The sequence below is a fragment of the Marmota marmota genome, unplaced genomic scaffold (genome assembly GCF_001458135.2).
Source record: "Marmota marmota marmota unplaced genomic scaffold, marMar, whole genome shotgun sequence".
Classification (NCBI taxonomy): Eukaryota; Metazoa; Chordata; class Mammalia; order Rodentia; family Sciuridae; genus Marmota; species Marmota marmota.
In genome coordinates, this window is record NW_026000229.1 from 16,824,034 (window position 1) to 16,841,191 (window position 17,158).

At 38.1% G+C, this 17,158-nt stretch overlaps 1 protein-coding gene across 2 annotated transcripts in view; it reads right to left on the reverse strand.

Moving 5' to 3' along the window:
* Znf609 (zinc finger protein 609) overlaps nucleotides 1–17,158 on the reverse strand; it is a 185,495-nt gene extending 168,337 nt beyond the window's left edge. For both annotated transcript variants that reach the window (XM_015480550.2, XM_048793855.1), the window contains exon 1: nucleotides 17,128–17,158. The gene's annotated coding sequence lies outside the window, so the exon portion shown is untranslated. The remainder of the gene's footprint in view (nucleotides 1–17,127) is intronic.

Genomic DNA, 17,158 nt, shown 5'->3' on the forward strand with positions numbered 1-17,158 from the left:
CGCTTTTTTTTTTTTTTTAAATAAAGTCTCCCTAATTGTCCAGGTTGGCTCAAATCTGTAATCCTCCTGCCTTAGCCTCCGAAGAAGTTGGGATTACTGTCATGTGCTTACCACACTCAGCTCCAAAATGTATTTAATATGCCTAATCTGCCAGCTGAGCTTTCTAGTTTTGAAACTTTCTACACTGTAGAACATTGGTTGTTTATCCTTGTGATTGCATAGCTGACTGGGAGCTGCAGTGGTCCAGCACCATACCACATATCCTACTGAGAATATTATGCTACACAGACATACAGCCTGCATAAACACCAAAATTCAAAATTTGAAGTATAATTTCTACTGAATGCATATCAGTTTTGCATGATCATGAAGTTGAAAAATTATAAGTTGAACCATCAGAAATCAGGGATCATCTGTACATACTTAAATGTATAATAAATGAAAAGGTTCTACCAAACTTAAACCATCCACCTGTCACATTAAACATCTATAATTCAAAGGTGACAAAAATGGTTATGAAAAGTGACATCATGTTCCAGGTGTAATGGAGCCTATAATTGAAGCAACTAGGGAGGCTGAAGCAGAAGGATCACAAGTTTGAGGCCAGCTGTGGCAATGTAGAGAACCTGTCTAAAAAAAGAAAAGGGTTGGAAATGTAGTTCGGCCATAGAACACCCCTGGGTTCAATCTCTAGTATCCCCCCCCACACACACACACACACAAAGAGGTAATGCCTAAAAGGGGAACGCTGACTGAGATGAAATGAGGGAGTCTTAAAGAGCGTTACAAATGTTCTGTATCTGAAACTGGATCATGTATATGGCTATATACATATATAAAACTGGACTTGTACACAACACTTACATACTTACTGTATGTTAATATATGCACAGTATACTTTTTTTTTCTAAAGTAAAGGAGTAAATATCTGTGAACACCTGTTGACCTAGATCACTCCTGGTCCTAAAATAGTATTTTATTAATTTTATCTATTTATTTTGCAGTGCTGGAGATTGATCCCAGGCCTTGTATGTTATGCAAGCACTATATGTACCACTGAACTATATCCTCCTTAAAGTAGCATTTTATGAAAAGGGAATCATGACATCATGATTAGGATATTAGGATGACAGGAAGGACAGGAGAAAGAAAGGGAGAGAGAAAGAAAACTAACAAACAATAGATTATCCATATTTGACTATTATGAGAATTATGGATCTGTTGCAGTCTGGAAAACTAGTGATAAGGATGTCACAGACAAAAAAATGACGTAAATAATATTAAGTCCTGCGGGAAGTGGTGCATGCTTGTAAACTCAGCTACTCAGAAGGCTGATGCGGGAAGATAGCAACTTTGAGGCCAACCTAGATAATTCTGAGGACCTTGTCTCAAAATTAAAAATAAAAAGGGGTGGGGGTGGAGCTCAGGAGTACAGTGTATCTGGATTCAATCCCCAGTACCATAAAAAAGAATAGAAATTGCATAAAATCATGTATACGAACATAAGCACATGTAAATGAATCTAAGTAAAATGGAAATCTAAAGAAGATAAGTGAATTTTAATCAATATTATGATACTGGAGGAAACTAGATAAAGGATACAAGGGATCCCTCTGCATTATTTTTACAACTGCATGAAGTGCTCAAAACAAAAGTTTAATTAAAAAATACAAAATGACATTATTTTAAAAATTTTTTCCACCTGTAGGGTTAATACATCTTGTTTACTTACTATTCATAAGAGTAGCCCAATAAGTAAGATAAAATTTATTTCTAACTTAAAAGAGTTCTAAAACAGAACACTAAGAACAGGTGATCAAGTCTATAGGTTTGGTTCATCACTTGACAGGGTTTGACAATATTCTCTGTTTTTTAGAAGCTATGGGGCTGGAAGGGTTTACCTTAGTGGTAGAGGGCATGCTAATCATACATGAGTCCCTGGGTTCAATCTCTAGCACTTAAGGGGGAAAAAAAAAAAAAACATGTTGGACTTCAGGGTTTATAGCTTAATGGTAGAGCACTTGCCCAGCATTCAAGATGCTCTCGGTTCCATCCCTAGCACCATCATGGGGAAAAAAAAAAAAAGTTGAAAGTTTTTTTTTTTTTTTTTTTTAAACATGTCTACATTAAAGCCTTCATATCCTTTGGTTATCAGCTCTGAAATGTATTTCTTAGTGTCACCAAAATGCATAGTAACACAAATATTAGACAAACCTTGGTTTTACATAGAGGGGACTTCTTTCTTTTTTTCTATCTATCTATCCATCCATCCAAGGACTGAGTCCAGGAGTACCTTACCACTGAGCTATATCCTCAGCCCCAGTCTACTGACTGACTGATACTGGGTTTTGCTAAGATGTTGAGGCTATCCTCAAATTTTCAGTCCTTCTGCCTCAGCCTTTAAGTGATATAGGTCAGGTATATGTCACTGCACCTGATAGAGGGGACTTTATTTAGTTATGTTTCCCTTCCTAATAGTACCCAGCATTTCTCTGGCAGCACACTGAGTTAATTTTTTAATAAATGGCATATCAAGATTCCTAATTTCCTTTGGGGCCTGCAATTGTTGGCTAGAAGTTACCCATTCTTAGAAAGTGGTTTGAACTTTCTGCCTATTTTTAAATGCATTCTTGTCCACACTGTGTTCATCTACTTTTCATCTTTCTCATATAGTCAAGATATTCCATAAGTGCAGCCTGAACAATTTGGATACCTAACTACCTGAAAGAGCTTAATGTGATGGGAAAACCTAAATATTTCACTTATGTAAAACATTTACTTAAATGTCAAATAAGCCAGGTGTGGTGGTATCACCACAACTTCAAATAACCACTGTTTTGGTGTGGTCCTTTTGATTTTTTGCTTTCTTATAAAATAAATTTCAAATATGGTAGTTCTTAAGTCTTTTAATTTCTAGTAGGTATCTACTTTTAAAAATTTTTCTAGGGCTGGGGATGTGGCTCAAGCGGTAGCGCGCTCGCCTGGCATGCGTGCGGCCCAGGTTCGATCCTCAGCACCACATACAAACAAAGATGTTGTGTCCACCAAAAACTAAAAAAAATAAATAAATATTAAAATTCTCTCTCAAGAAAAAAAAAAATTTTTTTCTAGTTTTCCTACATCCTAAAGTACATATTCGATCACAGCTCAAGTTCCTTAAAACTGAATCCCTATGACAGATTTTGTTCTTCCTCTCACTGAAGAATGCTGAACTTAATTGATATGATTACTATTAGAATGCTTGACTACATCATTCTTGATGTTTGTCAAGGTAAAATGTAGGTTCTTTGCTTTGTAGCTTCTAAAACTGTCAATAGGAGGGAGTAATTTAAGTTAATCAAAACCTCAAAACCACATCTTCACATTTGCTCTCGATGATTTAACCAATCTATGTACAAACAAACAAGCCCCTCATTAGTTGCTTAATTTTCCAACTTTTCCAGTCTCTGTTAACATTTCCAGCTCAGTCACCCTATTTTGATTAGAACTATGACATGTTTATTTAAGCAAGAATTTCAACCCTTCAAGCTTCCTTACCCCTTACTTTGATATAGGAAAAATTTTTTTAATTATTTAATTTTTTCCCCCCAGACAGAAAGTCTGGCTATGCTGCCCAAGCTGGAATGCAATGTCTATTCACAGGATACAGCCCAAACTCTTGGGCTAAGTGATCTTCTTGTCTAACTCTCCTGAATGGCTAGGACTAATGGTACATGCCACCATGCCCTGCAAAGATTTTTAAATATCAACACTGTTTGTTATTCCATATAAAAATAAGATTCCTTGCTGCCTCTATCATTCCTCTGAGCAGTACAACATCTCAATGGTAAGTATCCCTCCAACAAGTATCTGTGATGTGCATTAAATCATTATAACATTATTTTTCCTATACAGAAATTAGAAAGAAAACACATTATAACATTAAACAAGGGTGAGAAAATGACACTAATAATGTTTATATTTGCAACTCTCTGAAATAAATCTATTGCTTAAGATCATACAATCAGCTATAACAGATTTGTTATAGGAATAAAATGTCACTTTACCATTATGTTGCTAACCCAAATGTGACCTTGTTAAAACTAAATTTCTTTCTTATGGAAAGGCTCCATAAGAGAGAATATTGCCAGACATAGCCCTGTACTTCTTGGTCTGTCAGATGATGTTATGGAACTCATCTGAAATCAACATTGCCTGGATCTGTAACTCTGCTAGGACTGAAAGGCCCTACTAATACAAACCACAGAAACATTACTACAATGAAAACAGTAGCAAACTAAGCTATGCTAATGCTCTTTTACTAATAAGAGCAATACAACTTAGATCAGTAAAATGATCTACATTTTGATTCTTTCAAACATTACAGGAGGGGAAAAAAAACCTCAAAATAACCACTAAAGAAAAAAAAAAAAAAAGCATATACTTGCTGGCTTTAAAGTTCTCAATAACAGGGCTGGAGCTGGAGCTGGAGCCCAGTGGCACAGTGCTTGCCTAGCATATGTGAGGCACTGGATTCAATCCTAAGTACTTCAGAAAAATAAACAAATAAAATAAAGGCATTCTATCCATTTACAACTACAAAAACAAATAAATAAATACTTTTAAAAATGAATAAAAAATTAGGGGTTGGGGATATAACTCAGTTGGTAGAGCACTTGCCTCACATGAAAGGCCCTGGGTTCAACACCAGCACCATAGAAATAAATGAATAAATAAATAAATACCAAAAAATTAAGTTCACAATACTGCAATGTTGTTGTACCATTTAAGCATATATAATGAGAATATATTACGTCAAGTTTCATATACAAAAATACATAATGTAAAACTTGCCTAGAAGTCTATTCAATTTTAGATCCCAAATGTTGCCTAAAAGCAAAAGATTTTCCTAAACATGGATCTGAGTTCATTAAGAACTTTTAGGAGTTGGGAGTATCAGTGGTAGAGTACTCGCCTAGAATGCAAAGTCCTATGTTCCATCCCCAGCACTACAGAAAAAGAAAACATTTTTTTTTCACTCTAGAATAAAAAAGATCACACTTTTACAAAATGGCTAAAGCAAAATGCTTAATGACTTCTTGCTCATTGCAACTGCACAATCTGGTGGTATAAATAATTTAACATAGTAAACAGATAACAGTATGACCTGCACCTCAGCTACCTCAAATGATATACAATAAAACAAGCTGAATTTAATGTCTACAAGGACAGAAATAAGACACTCCATCTCATAACTATGTAGGAATTTTAGCTTCTAAGCAGTTACAAAAACAGCAGTCTAACCTAAAAGACCTCTGTTTCCTATCACTTTCACATATGGAAAAGAGTGAAGAGATAACAGGAAAAATAATGAAGAAGTAGGACAAGGAAAGGACAAGTAAAAATATTATAACAAAATTTATAATACACAAGTCAAACAGAAGAATCTGGACATTATATGATATCTTCATTCTCAAGCTGCTAAACTAGGTATTGAGATTTTTAAAACATAGCTTATGTGTTGAGAGGAAGTCATAAAGTACCACAAACCTGAAAATAACACTAAAGTTGGGAGCACAGTGCATACTCTTTGAAAGCTTAAAGAGCTACCCCAAAATAGCTGAGGCCTTACTAGAAAGAGGAAAAAAACCACGATTTAGGGCTTTTTCCTTTGTGGAAGGAGAGAACTCAAAGGTTTAACTCACCTATTACCAGAGGCACCCAGGGCCCAGTAAGCAGAAAAGTATATTTCGCCCCTCAGGGAACTGGTTATAAGGCCTCCAGTTCCACCCCGGTGTCTTCCAGACATAACTGACTGCAATTTTCACCCTGATTAACTTCCAGGAATGCCAGCCAGAGAAGCAGCCAGGAGAAAAGAACATATCAAGTAGTTATTTCCCCTCAGTGTCAGCTGGACTCTAGAATAACTGCAGACACTGCCTCTTTCTGCTCGTCACAAAAGTATATCCACCAACCTCAGGGAAGTACCTCACAGTATAGTAATGCACTAACATGAATTGTCTTATTGAAAGCTGCAATTCTCCCACTTGACCCTCCTCCATACTCCCAATCCCCCAACTCTGCTCTGTTTTCCCCTACATCATTTATTATATATTTATTTATTATGCTTATCTCTATATCCTTCTACTAAAAAGTAAAATCCATAGACTGCACTTTTTTTTTCCTTTTGTCTATTTTATTCACTGGCAGATCTTCAGCAGCTACAACAGTTTCACATATAGTAGGTATTCAATATCCATGTATAGAATAAAAGAAGTAAGAAAAGCTTAAAAAAAATTTCAGAGGTCAACAATACCCCAAGGGCCCAATAATGACTCCATTCCTCTAACAGAACCAGAATGGTTACCGTGACTAACCCACCTTTCTTCCACCTGCCACATACCACCCCCACTTACGCAAGTCTTGCATCTCTTAGGATGTACAGAACCATGTACTATTTTAAGCAATAAAAGTGACAAAGTTTGTCCTTGAATTTGAAGGATTTCTCAAGGTTTGCACAGTTTGCCTTTTTCCTAGTTTATTCAATTTGGGATAAAATGTGTTGAAAGAGTTACTTTTGCATAAAAAGAGTCTGGAAAACAAAAACCACAAGAAGTTTCTTTTTTCAAAAAACAAATTCTAATTTAATTCAGCAAGCATTAATTAAAGATAAAGTTATATTCAACACATTGGGCTAGGAGTTATAGGGAGACAAAGAACAGAGGAAACAGATTTCTTATGGAGCTTGGAATGAGGAAAAAAATATATAATCATAAATAATTATGATTTAAGAAAACATGTGATAAAGTGTTGTAACAGAGACCCTAGCAAGAAAATTAAAGAATAGAGAGGAAGGTGAAATTAATTCTGATGAGAGGCTAGTGGGAAAAAGTGGGTGTAAAAGTCTTCAGGACAGAGATAGCTTTTTGCTGGGTAAGGGCTAGTTTTGAAAGCTAAATGCCTTGGAAGCAAGAAAGGGTATTCCAATAAGAGAGAAAAGGGTGGGGAAAAAATCCCACTAAGATATAAAAACTGAAAAAAAAAGGGGGGGGGGTAAGTTGGAGGAATAGCGGTGAAAACGTGCAGATAGAGAAATACATGAAATAAGGCTAAGGAAGGCTAGGTTTGGTCAGGACATATATCTTGAACACTATTAGTGACATGGGTCATTAGTGATTCTTCAGCAAGGAAATATTTAGAAAAGCAATTGTAAAAGTCTTGCTGAGTTTCTTTGTTACATATTATTCTAGAATAAAATTCTTTTCTTCAGCTCATAATCATATATTCATTAGTTGGCTATCACCCCCACTAGACTATAAGCCCTAATAGGACAGGGATCATGACTGGGCTAGTACATGAAATACTCAATAACTATTAGTTAAGTGAATAAATAAAAATTATAATATAGCAGCTGCATGTAGCATGGAATATAGAAAGAACATTAACCATGAGCATGTTATAATGTATAAAAGTTGAAGACCTGAACTAGAGCAGATGGAAAAGTGAGGTAAAACAGCAAGACATTCAATTTAGTGAACAACTAGCTGAAGTGGTGAGAAAGAAAAAAGAACCAAATAAGAGTCAAAGTTTTGAGCCACAGCAACTTAAATAGTAATACTCAGGGGAGAATAGAGTAGGAAAGTTTCAGAAGCTATGGACTGGAAGTAAATATGAAAGCAGGTGCCAAGGAGAAAAAAGTTTCCCCCTTTCTTGTGTACCTTTCAGACTTATATACCCCATAAGGTCAATAATTCCATTTCTCTTTTTATAGTTTGATTTCTTATACCATTCTTTAAGACCCTACTCTAGAAGCATCAGTTCTATTTTCTTTCTTTTCTCTTCCTTTTTTTTTTCTATTATTGAAGTTATCAGTCCTAGAACAAAGATAAATACCAGAGTTTTATACTGAACCACTTCAGCTCAAATGAATGAAAGTTCTTCAAAATCAAACTCAAACAAATAAACAAACAAAACTAGACTCAAAGTGCCCCACCTAGAAATGTTGCTGATAATATAGCAAAAGTCCATTAGTACACTATGTACAGAGGATGGAACAGACATTGCCTTCCTCTACAAATACGTAACTACAGTAGACTATAGGTATCAGCAGGCAAGGTGGTACCAGTATGCAATGTGGCCTAACTATCAGGATCTCAATTTCATGTTGTCTGATTTCCAAAGATTTTTATGTGGCACCTACACTGGACACTTGCCAATCCAATCACCCATGTTCCATTTGACACTTTTTTTTTAAACTAAGCCTCAAAAGCTACTTATATTTCTAATATAAATCTTTCTAGGGCTGGGGATGTGGCTCAAGCAGTAACATGCTTGCCTGGCATGCGCGGGGCGCTGGGTTCGATCCTCAGCACCACATAAAAATAAAGATGTTGTGTCCACCGAAAACTAAAATAAATAAATAAATAAATATTTAAAAATTCTCTGAGTCTTTAAAAAAAAAAATCTTTCTAAAATCTTGCATTCAAGTGGAACACTTCCCAAAATAACCTTTAGATTACCTGATGTGCTACAGATGGCTGGAAATAAAGAAAAGAACTCCCAAGACTTCTTGTAAATCCAAAACAAACAGTTCCACCCACCAAAATTTCCTATTACAGACCAATGGATGTTTTGAGTACAAATTTAAAAATAGTGAATTCTATTTTCCAGTGTTCAAAGGTAAAGTAAACTTGTGATTTCCCTATATTAACAACAATTAGAATACCATCATCCTCTTAATATTTAATAAATAGCTGCTACATAACCAGGCATGGTGGTACATGCCTGTAAATCCAGCTACTTAAAAAGCTGAGGCAGAAGGCTGACAAGTTTGAGGTCAGTCTGGGTAATTTAGAGCTTGTCTCAAAATAAAAAGAGCTGGGGATACAGCTTATTGGCAGGACACTTTCTTAATGTGGGGGTCCCTGGGTTCAAGCCCAATACCTGCTATTGCAAATCCAAAATCTGAAAATGCTGATAAAAATCCTAATTCAGAATTAAAAACTTGGTTGAGCCTGGAATGTCTGTAATCCCAGCGATTCAGGAAGTTGAGGTAGAAGGATGGCAAGTTCAAAGCCAATCCTAGCAATATAGAAAAAAATAAATAAAAACGTCTGAGAATGTATCTCAGTGGTAAAGTCCCCCTATGTTCAATCTCCAATAACAACAAAAGGAAAAAAGAAGGGAAAAATAAAAAACTGGTTGTGCAATTTTATTTCCTTAAAATTGCTTGAGGAGCCAGGCTTGGTGATAAAACACCTGTAATTTCAGGATATTGGGAAGCTAAGGCAGGAGTGCAAGTTCAAGGCCAGTCTGGGCAATTTAACAAGATCCAGTCACAAAAAAAAGGTCTGGGCTGTAGCTCAGTGGTAGATTGCCTCTGGGTACCACCAAAAACAAAAACAAAAACAACCTGCCTGGAGGCCAGGGATGTAGCTCAAGGAGCAGAGTGTTTGCTTGGAATTCTTGAGGCCTTGGGTTTGATCCTCAGCATCAAAACAAAGAAACAAACAAAAACCATAAATGTGTCTTCAAACAAACCATTGTGGCAATTCATATTCAATTTTAAGAAGTTAATTCAAAGCAGGATTTCCACTGATTGGCCAAAATTGGGAAAACGTCCAAGAGTCTCAACAATTAGTTCCATAAAGCTCAAAGATGAGATTATTCGATCCTTGTCAGATTCACTTTTTATTTTGTGGTGGTGGTACAGGTGATTGAATTCAGAGCCTCATACATGCTAGGCAAGAGCCCTACTATGAGTTATATCCCCAGATCTCTTTTTAAAATTTTGAGATGGGATCTTACTAAATTGCTAAGGCTGGCCTCAAATTTGCAATACTCAGCCAGGCATAGTGGCACAAGGCTGAGACAAGAGGATCGAGAGTTTAAAGCCAGCCTCCACAAAAGTGAGGCGCTAAGCAATGTGGTAAGACCCTGTATCTAAATAAAATATAATACAGGGCTGTGGATCTGGCTGAGAGGCTGAGTGTCCCTGAGTTCAATCCCAAGTAGCAACAACAACAACAAAGCAATATTTCTGCCTCAGCCTCCCAAATTGCTGGGATTACAGGCGTGCACCACTGAACCTGGTTTGACGTCACTTCTTACTGATAACCTGCCACATCCTTTAGATGATTTCCTTCCCTCAGGCTGAGGTTCCTTTTTTTGTAGCTTTCTGGTTCCCACTCTTTTGTCTTAAGCATTAATTAGAAAAAGAATATGTGGCAAGCTGGTAAACCTACAAAATGAAGGTATAACATTCTTAAAAAAAAAAAAAAAAAAGGCTGCTCAATAAAAAATACAGCTTTCCAAACATATCAAAGTAAGGGTCAAGCCCCAGGGAACTAAAGCTGCATTCACTAGCTATTCTGAATACTGATTGTTTTTGACACAGCACTAAAAAAACTTCATTAATGTCAACCATCTTGCACAGTTCTTCCATCATCATTTTCATTTCATTAAGAGATCATCTGGTCTAATATGCCCATTTTACAGATCAGGAAAGTAAAAACAAGAGAAGTGGCTTTCACGAAGTCATGTGGCTAGTTAGAGGCATACTTATGATCAGAACCTGAATTTTATGACTCCCAATTATGTTTTTATCTCTATGCTCTGAAAAGTTAAACTAGTAATGAAAACACGACATTATTAGCTCAGATGATATCTTTTTTTCTTATATTTATTTTTTAGTTGTAGTTAAACACAATACCTTTATTTTTATTTATTTCTTTTTATGTGGTGCTGAGGATCGAACCCAGGGCCTCACACACGCTAGGTGAGTGCTCTACTGCTAAGCCACAACCCCAGCCCAAAGATGATATCTTAACTGTTACTAAACTACACAAAAATAAAATTCATTTTGGACTTGGGTTATAGTTCAGTAGTTAGAGTACTTCCTACTAGCATAAATAAGACCCTGGGTTTGATTACCAGCATGGCAAAATAAATAACTAAAAATTAATCCCCCAAGATGGGTGTGGTGGTGCATGTAATCCCAGCCAAATGGGAGACTAAGTCAGGAGGATCACAAGTTTGGGGCCAGCCTGGGCAATTCAGCAAGACCCTGTCTGAAATAAATAAATAAACAAACAAACAAACAAACAAAGAGATGAAGGGAGGGTGGGTGGGAAGGGATGTAGCTCAATGGTAGAGTTCTTGCCTAACATGTACAAGGCCCTGGGTTCAATCCCTAGCATGACATACAAAAGTACAAAGGTTTAGGGGTACAATGTGGCATATATTTTCTGAGGCATTTTATTAATTACCAGCTGCTAGAATATATGTTCTGTGTTTTCATCAAATGTAATTCCCTAAGAGGAGGCCACATGAACCTTGAGGCTGAAAAGTCTGAAAAGTGATGATTATCAGCAAAAAAATGGTTATTAGCTATCTGGTATAGATAGATAACTGATGGCCCCAAAGAAACCCACAAATGTGATGCCAACAACCAAAAAGAAAGGGCTGAAGTGGAAGGGGTAGAGCTATTTGCTAAGAGCAAGTAATTCTGAAAATGGAATAAGAATAAAAATCCAAGGAAGAAGTTGGCCAAAGAGCACAATAAAAAGAAGGCAATTTCAGAGCTTGCTTGGCATCAGAAAGCTCTCAACTGCAAAAGAAAGAAGAAAAAACTCTCACAGAGACAAGAGAAAAATCCTAGGTTTGTACTTGAGTGACGGACTAAATATGACCTAAGAGGTATTTGCCACCTCTTATTTCTGGGACTCTGATCCAAGAACAAACAGCAAGAGAACCATGAAAAATCAGCCCTGTTGGATCTGGAGTTCTGCCTTGACAAGATATAAAGCTCATTCATAGATCTGACTGTGCTCATGAAACTGCAGTCAACTCCTGCTGCTATAGAAAGGGGAGGGGGAAGATAGAAAGAGGTGAGGGAAGGAGGTGGAGGATATGGGTTGTGACTATAATAGCTACAGTAATTAGAGTGTTTCCAAGCTGCTAGAGAAGTCTTCAGAGCAAAGAAATGGGATGAGAGTTTGGGGGGTGGGGGGATGGGGAGGAACACAAGGAAGCAAACTATTGAGAATGCTACAAAAGGACATGGTGGTTTGTGAACAATTTAAATAAAACAAAACAAAAAACTACGATAGCTTTATATGGAACATCAAGAAGTTTATAGGCTTTCCCAGAGGTCAATACTAAATAATTTACTATTATTAGGCTACAACTTACAGCCAGGTTACTTATTAGATTTAAGCAGATGCTTACAAATGTCCTAATATATGAAGTGGTCCAAGGGTCCTGACCTCAGAGCCACAATGTGCCACCTTTTCCCTCAAATCTCTCCATCTTTGACAAACAAGTCAGAGCCTTCACTCCACTTAGGCAGGGGGGGGGAAAGGGATTAGTGAACAATTTTATTACATATGTGAGTATATATACATACGTACCTTTCCCTTTAATCTATTCTTAATTAGTAAATTCCTTTAGATTGTGTGTGTGTTTCAAAAGAAGAAGCACATATTCTGTGGCCTAATGCAGAAAATGACTACAGGGAACTGAAAAGTCCAGAAAATAGCCATCAAGTTACTTGTTTATAAATTTTAGGCTCTATACTGCCTACTCCAGTGGCATGAACATGTGAAAAAAACCAACCAGATGTGGTGGTGGTTCATGCCTATAATCCCAGCAATTTGGGAGGCTAAGAAAGGAGGATGGCAAGTTTGAGGATAGCCTCAGCTATTTAAAGTGCCCCTTGGTTCAATCCCTAATAACCAAATAAATAAAATATTAACTGAAAATGATGATTACCTATAAAAAAAAAAAGTCTGGGAATTTTCAGAAAACCTTAGATTTAGGTTTTTTTTTTCAAGTTATAGGAAATGCTACTACTTGTTTTTAGGATAAATATTTAGTAGATATATTTCTTTTTTTTTCATTTCTTTTTTAAATTTTTAGTTGAAGGTGAACATGATACCTTTATTTATTTATGTGGTGCTGAGGATCGAACCCAGTGCCCCATGCATGGCAGGGATGCGCTCTACCACTGAGCCACAACCCCAGCTCTAGTAAACATATTTCTTTAACATCATTGGTCCTCTGTTGAGATTTGGTTCTAACAAATGAGGATGATCTAAATGTCAGGAAAGAGTTACAAAAGTGCTGGGGAAAACTAAAAATTGAATAAAACAAACAAAGGAAGAGATGCAAATGTCATGTATAGAATTACAATCATAAAATAAAAACACATGCAAATTTCTTGAGTAAGGCATGTCAGGTAGATCTAACACAAAAAGTCAATTACATTCTTTGCATAAAACCTACTGGGTATTCTCCTGGTGAGCTAGATAATTTTTACCACGCTGAAAGCATAAGATCTTTTGTTTCCTTTTTCCCCTCTAATAAACAAGTACTAAAAACACTGAATTACCACTATTTCCTTCCCATTCATAGAACGTAAAACCAAAACTCCGAGATATACAAGAGGATCAAGTAGGACCATGTCTAGGGCCTGGTTCTCAATAATCTAAGTGACATAAGAACCTCTCTTCTCTATTCCATTATCATCTCACTAACAAATCAACAACAGGCATTAAGAAATGTGAAACAAAGTACAATTTCACACATATGAACTGAACCTTAACCACAGAGGACCAAGTATTTTCTTGTCACTGTGGCATGTGACTCTTCAACCACCTGCTCAATAATCCCTATTCAGCTGCACAGCTGCCGCCAATTCCACATGCTTTGCTAGGCAGGTGCTTTGGTGAATTACCTGTTCTCTAGTGAAAAAGAGTCCTTCACTGACACTTAGTGGACCCAGAACCTGCCAATCAGTATTACCTATCTTCATTTTGTCTGTCACAGATGTTTATCACAGTTATGATGAAGGTATGTTTAATATACTATGTGGGTTTGTATTTTGTACACTTTTTGGATCTTCTGTTTCTAAAGGAAACCGATTTTTGAAAATCAAGCAGAAGTGAAAATTAAGTTACTGAAAATAAAATTTGCCATACAATATAAGACTATTTATCTCAGAGTAGCCCCATCTGCCTGGCAGCATTCCCATCCATGCCAGGTTTTCCACAGTGGAGATAATAATCGCTCAGTTACCTTTGAAGCAGGATAAAGTGACTGTACAAGTACTAAGTATCTGGCAGAGAAAAACCAGAGACAGAAGGAAGACTGGGAATTTCTGGAGAATAAATATCAATCCTGTAAAAAGTCTCCATATCGCAGCTCAATAGTGTTGAGTCAAATAAATAAGGAGTGGCACTTCCACTTGACAGAGCAATCAGTAAACCCCTCAATAAATTATCCTGTTCCAGTCATTTAGTTGCTATATGCTAACTGCAACATAATTACTACCAGGAACCAAAATTACGCTTCCTTATCCTCCTACAAAAATAAGTACTAGTCTATTCAGCTATTTAGACCTCTCACAAGGAAACATTTCCTACCAAGAAGCTAGTGGGAACATCAAGTACTGTGTGAAAGATGGTCACAATCAGAAGACATATAAGAGTCCTGTAGCAAGGGTCCATCTCTGAAACTACTGTATCTAATCATGGAAAATTTAATCTGAGGCTTCTGCGTCAATCATCTAACAACATTCAGAAATAAATACCAATAGCCAAGAACAAAAAGCTTTGGGCTTAGTTTAGCTGAGGTTTTACTCATAGACCTAGAGTGTACAGTTGGAAACAGACTAGACAGATACCTCCAGAAAGGCCTTAATATATACATTTCTGTTATCCAAAAATATAATGGTTAGGGCTAGGGATGTAGCTCAATGGTTTGCCTAGCAAGCATGAGGCCCTGGATTCAAACTCCAGCACCAATGGAAAAAAATGTGTGTGTGTGTGTGTGTATAAATAAGATGGTCAGAACAAACTCTTCCCTCCTTTCAAAAGCCCAACTACTAAGTAATGGGCCATCATTGTAGGACTCACTGATATAAGGGGATGAGGCAACATAATCAGAATCACTGCCCTAGAAAGACCTTTACCAAAACCAAAGACTACTAAAGTCTTATTCAAAACATCCTATGCGAAATGGTGGTTGGCTACTGTGTACATAATATACTGAATACAATTCCCCTCTCACAATGAGTTTTATATCTAATCTCTTTTTGCAGTTTCTTTAATGTTCTAAATGGAAACATGTTTTCTAACCCCAATAAATTTTTACAATACCTAAATACTATTTGCACACTTCTATAAGATACATACAAGGATAGGATTATTACTAGGCTGTTTTCATTAATAATTCCTAAGACCTAAATGATATTTTTAACGTTCATCTCATTGGTAGATTTCTTCCTAATACAGAGGCAGATATGAACTTCCTACACAATGAGCAAGTCATATCCTTTTATTAGAGTTGAAAGAAATTATAAAAGAAAATTGTTCTGTTTCTACAGGCAAATTGTGTGGCTTTTTTGTTGTGCAATTATTATTGACCAGGAAGTCACCACTAAAAACAATATTTGGTCCTTGACTCCCTATCTTAACACTGCACAGGTTTTTAGTGGTACTCCTAAATCAACAAACAAAAATCACTGCATGAGTGTCCCTTCTCTCTCTCTCTCTCTCTCTCTCTCTCTCTCTCTCTATATATATATATATATATATATATATATGAAGAAATGCAATATGATCAATATGATGGTTAAAGTACAAATAGAAACCTCCCTTGCAGTTTTCCTCTTTAAAGGTCTCACACAAACATTAGGTTTCAGTGTCCCAGATACTATTTTTCCACAACTTAGTAAGGCTAACCAAAGAGGCAGGCAAAACATGGCTGGCATTCCCTATTCTTCTGAAAAATGTGTGCCAATGAGCTCTGCATTGTTTCTCACTCAAAAAGAAGAGCCTTTCTGTCTGGCCTCCTCCAATGGCAAGCCCCAGTCTGGAAAAGGAAGAAAATGGCACTGAGGAGCTTGGGAGATGGAGCATATCCAAAGCTCTCAGACAAGACTTGAACCTATGACCTTCACTGTGTACACAATAGGCGGGTGAGAGGGACCGGTTTATCTCTGCTGCAGCAGTTCTCAGCCCTGGGGTAGCACTCCCGATAAAATGACACGACTATTGTGTGTGGCAGCAGAACAGTCATCTCCTCACAACAGCCTAAACCAGCTCTCCTCCCCCAAGACAAAGCAGCAGGGGTGAAATTAACTCAAGGCTGCAGACCAAAGCCTAATACAGAAAAGAGAGGCCTGTGGGGGTTTGGGGACTCTCCTTCACCCCTGGAGTTCTGGACACATGGCTAGAAACAGACAGGCTTTTCTCCCCCATCTTTCCCACTCTCATTTAGGTAGGAAGCTGCTTCTTAGAGAATTTAATCATCTGTGATTTGTTCAGAATATTCCCCCTGAAGGGCTCTGATCTTTCCACCCTGTGTGAGCCTAATTCCTAGAAGCTGAAATGACTGTTTGCTGCTGCCTGTTTCACAAACACACATTAATTGGTCAGATGTGTCTCCTCCTCCTCAACCCCAGAGGGAGGAAGGAGAATCTGAGCAAAGCACAAGAGATGATCCAACCGTAATAACACATAAAGGGGAAAGAGAGCAGCGTGGGTTTTCCAAACAGGACAGGGTCACAAATCCTCCCGGGGGTACAAGGATAGCAGTTAAAGTCCAGGCCCAGGGATCCCTCCATCTTGAAGAAAAGAACAGGAGTAAATGTGACCTGAAGAGTGGAAGGGGCACACACCCATTACCTACTTACAGCGCGCTCCCAGCCACCTTGCTCCCCCCTCCTGGGCCGCGCACACATCCTGCTTCCAACCCTTGGCTCTGAAGCCCCCTCCCCAACTCCTTGACTGGCCCCAGTCGCCCGGGGCCCCCTCAACATATCCAGATTCGCCTCAGAAACTCTCTGGCCTGCCCTCACAACCTTGCCAAACCCTAATTCCCTCCTGGGCACCCCTACCCTCAGCCAGAACCGGCCCCGGCCACGCTTTGAACTTCACCTCGCGCCTCTCGAGGTCCCCTCCCCCACCACGCAACGACCCCCCTTCCAGCCCTAACACACCTTCCCCTCGCTCCGCCCCGGGCCCCCAACCCCCACTTCCTCCGTCAGGCGCCACTGCCCGCGGCCCCCCTCAGCCCCTGGCCTCCTCAGCACCGCCGCCTCTCTCTTCCCCCAGCCCCGGCTTCCACACAAAGCTCCGGACTCACCGCGCGGCCGGCTCCCGGGCAGCCGCCACCT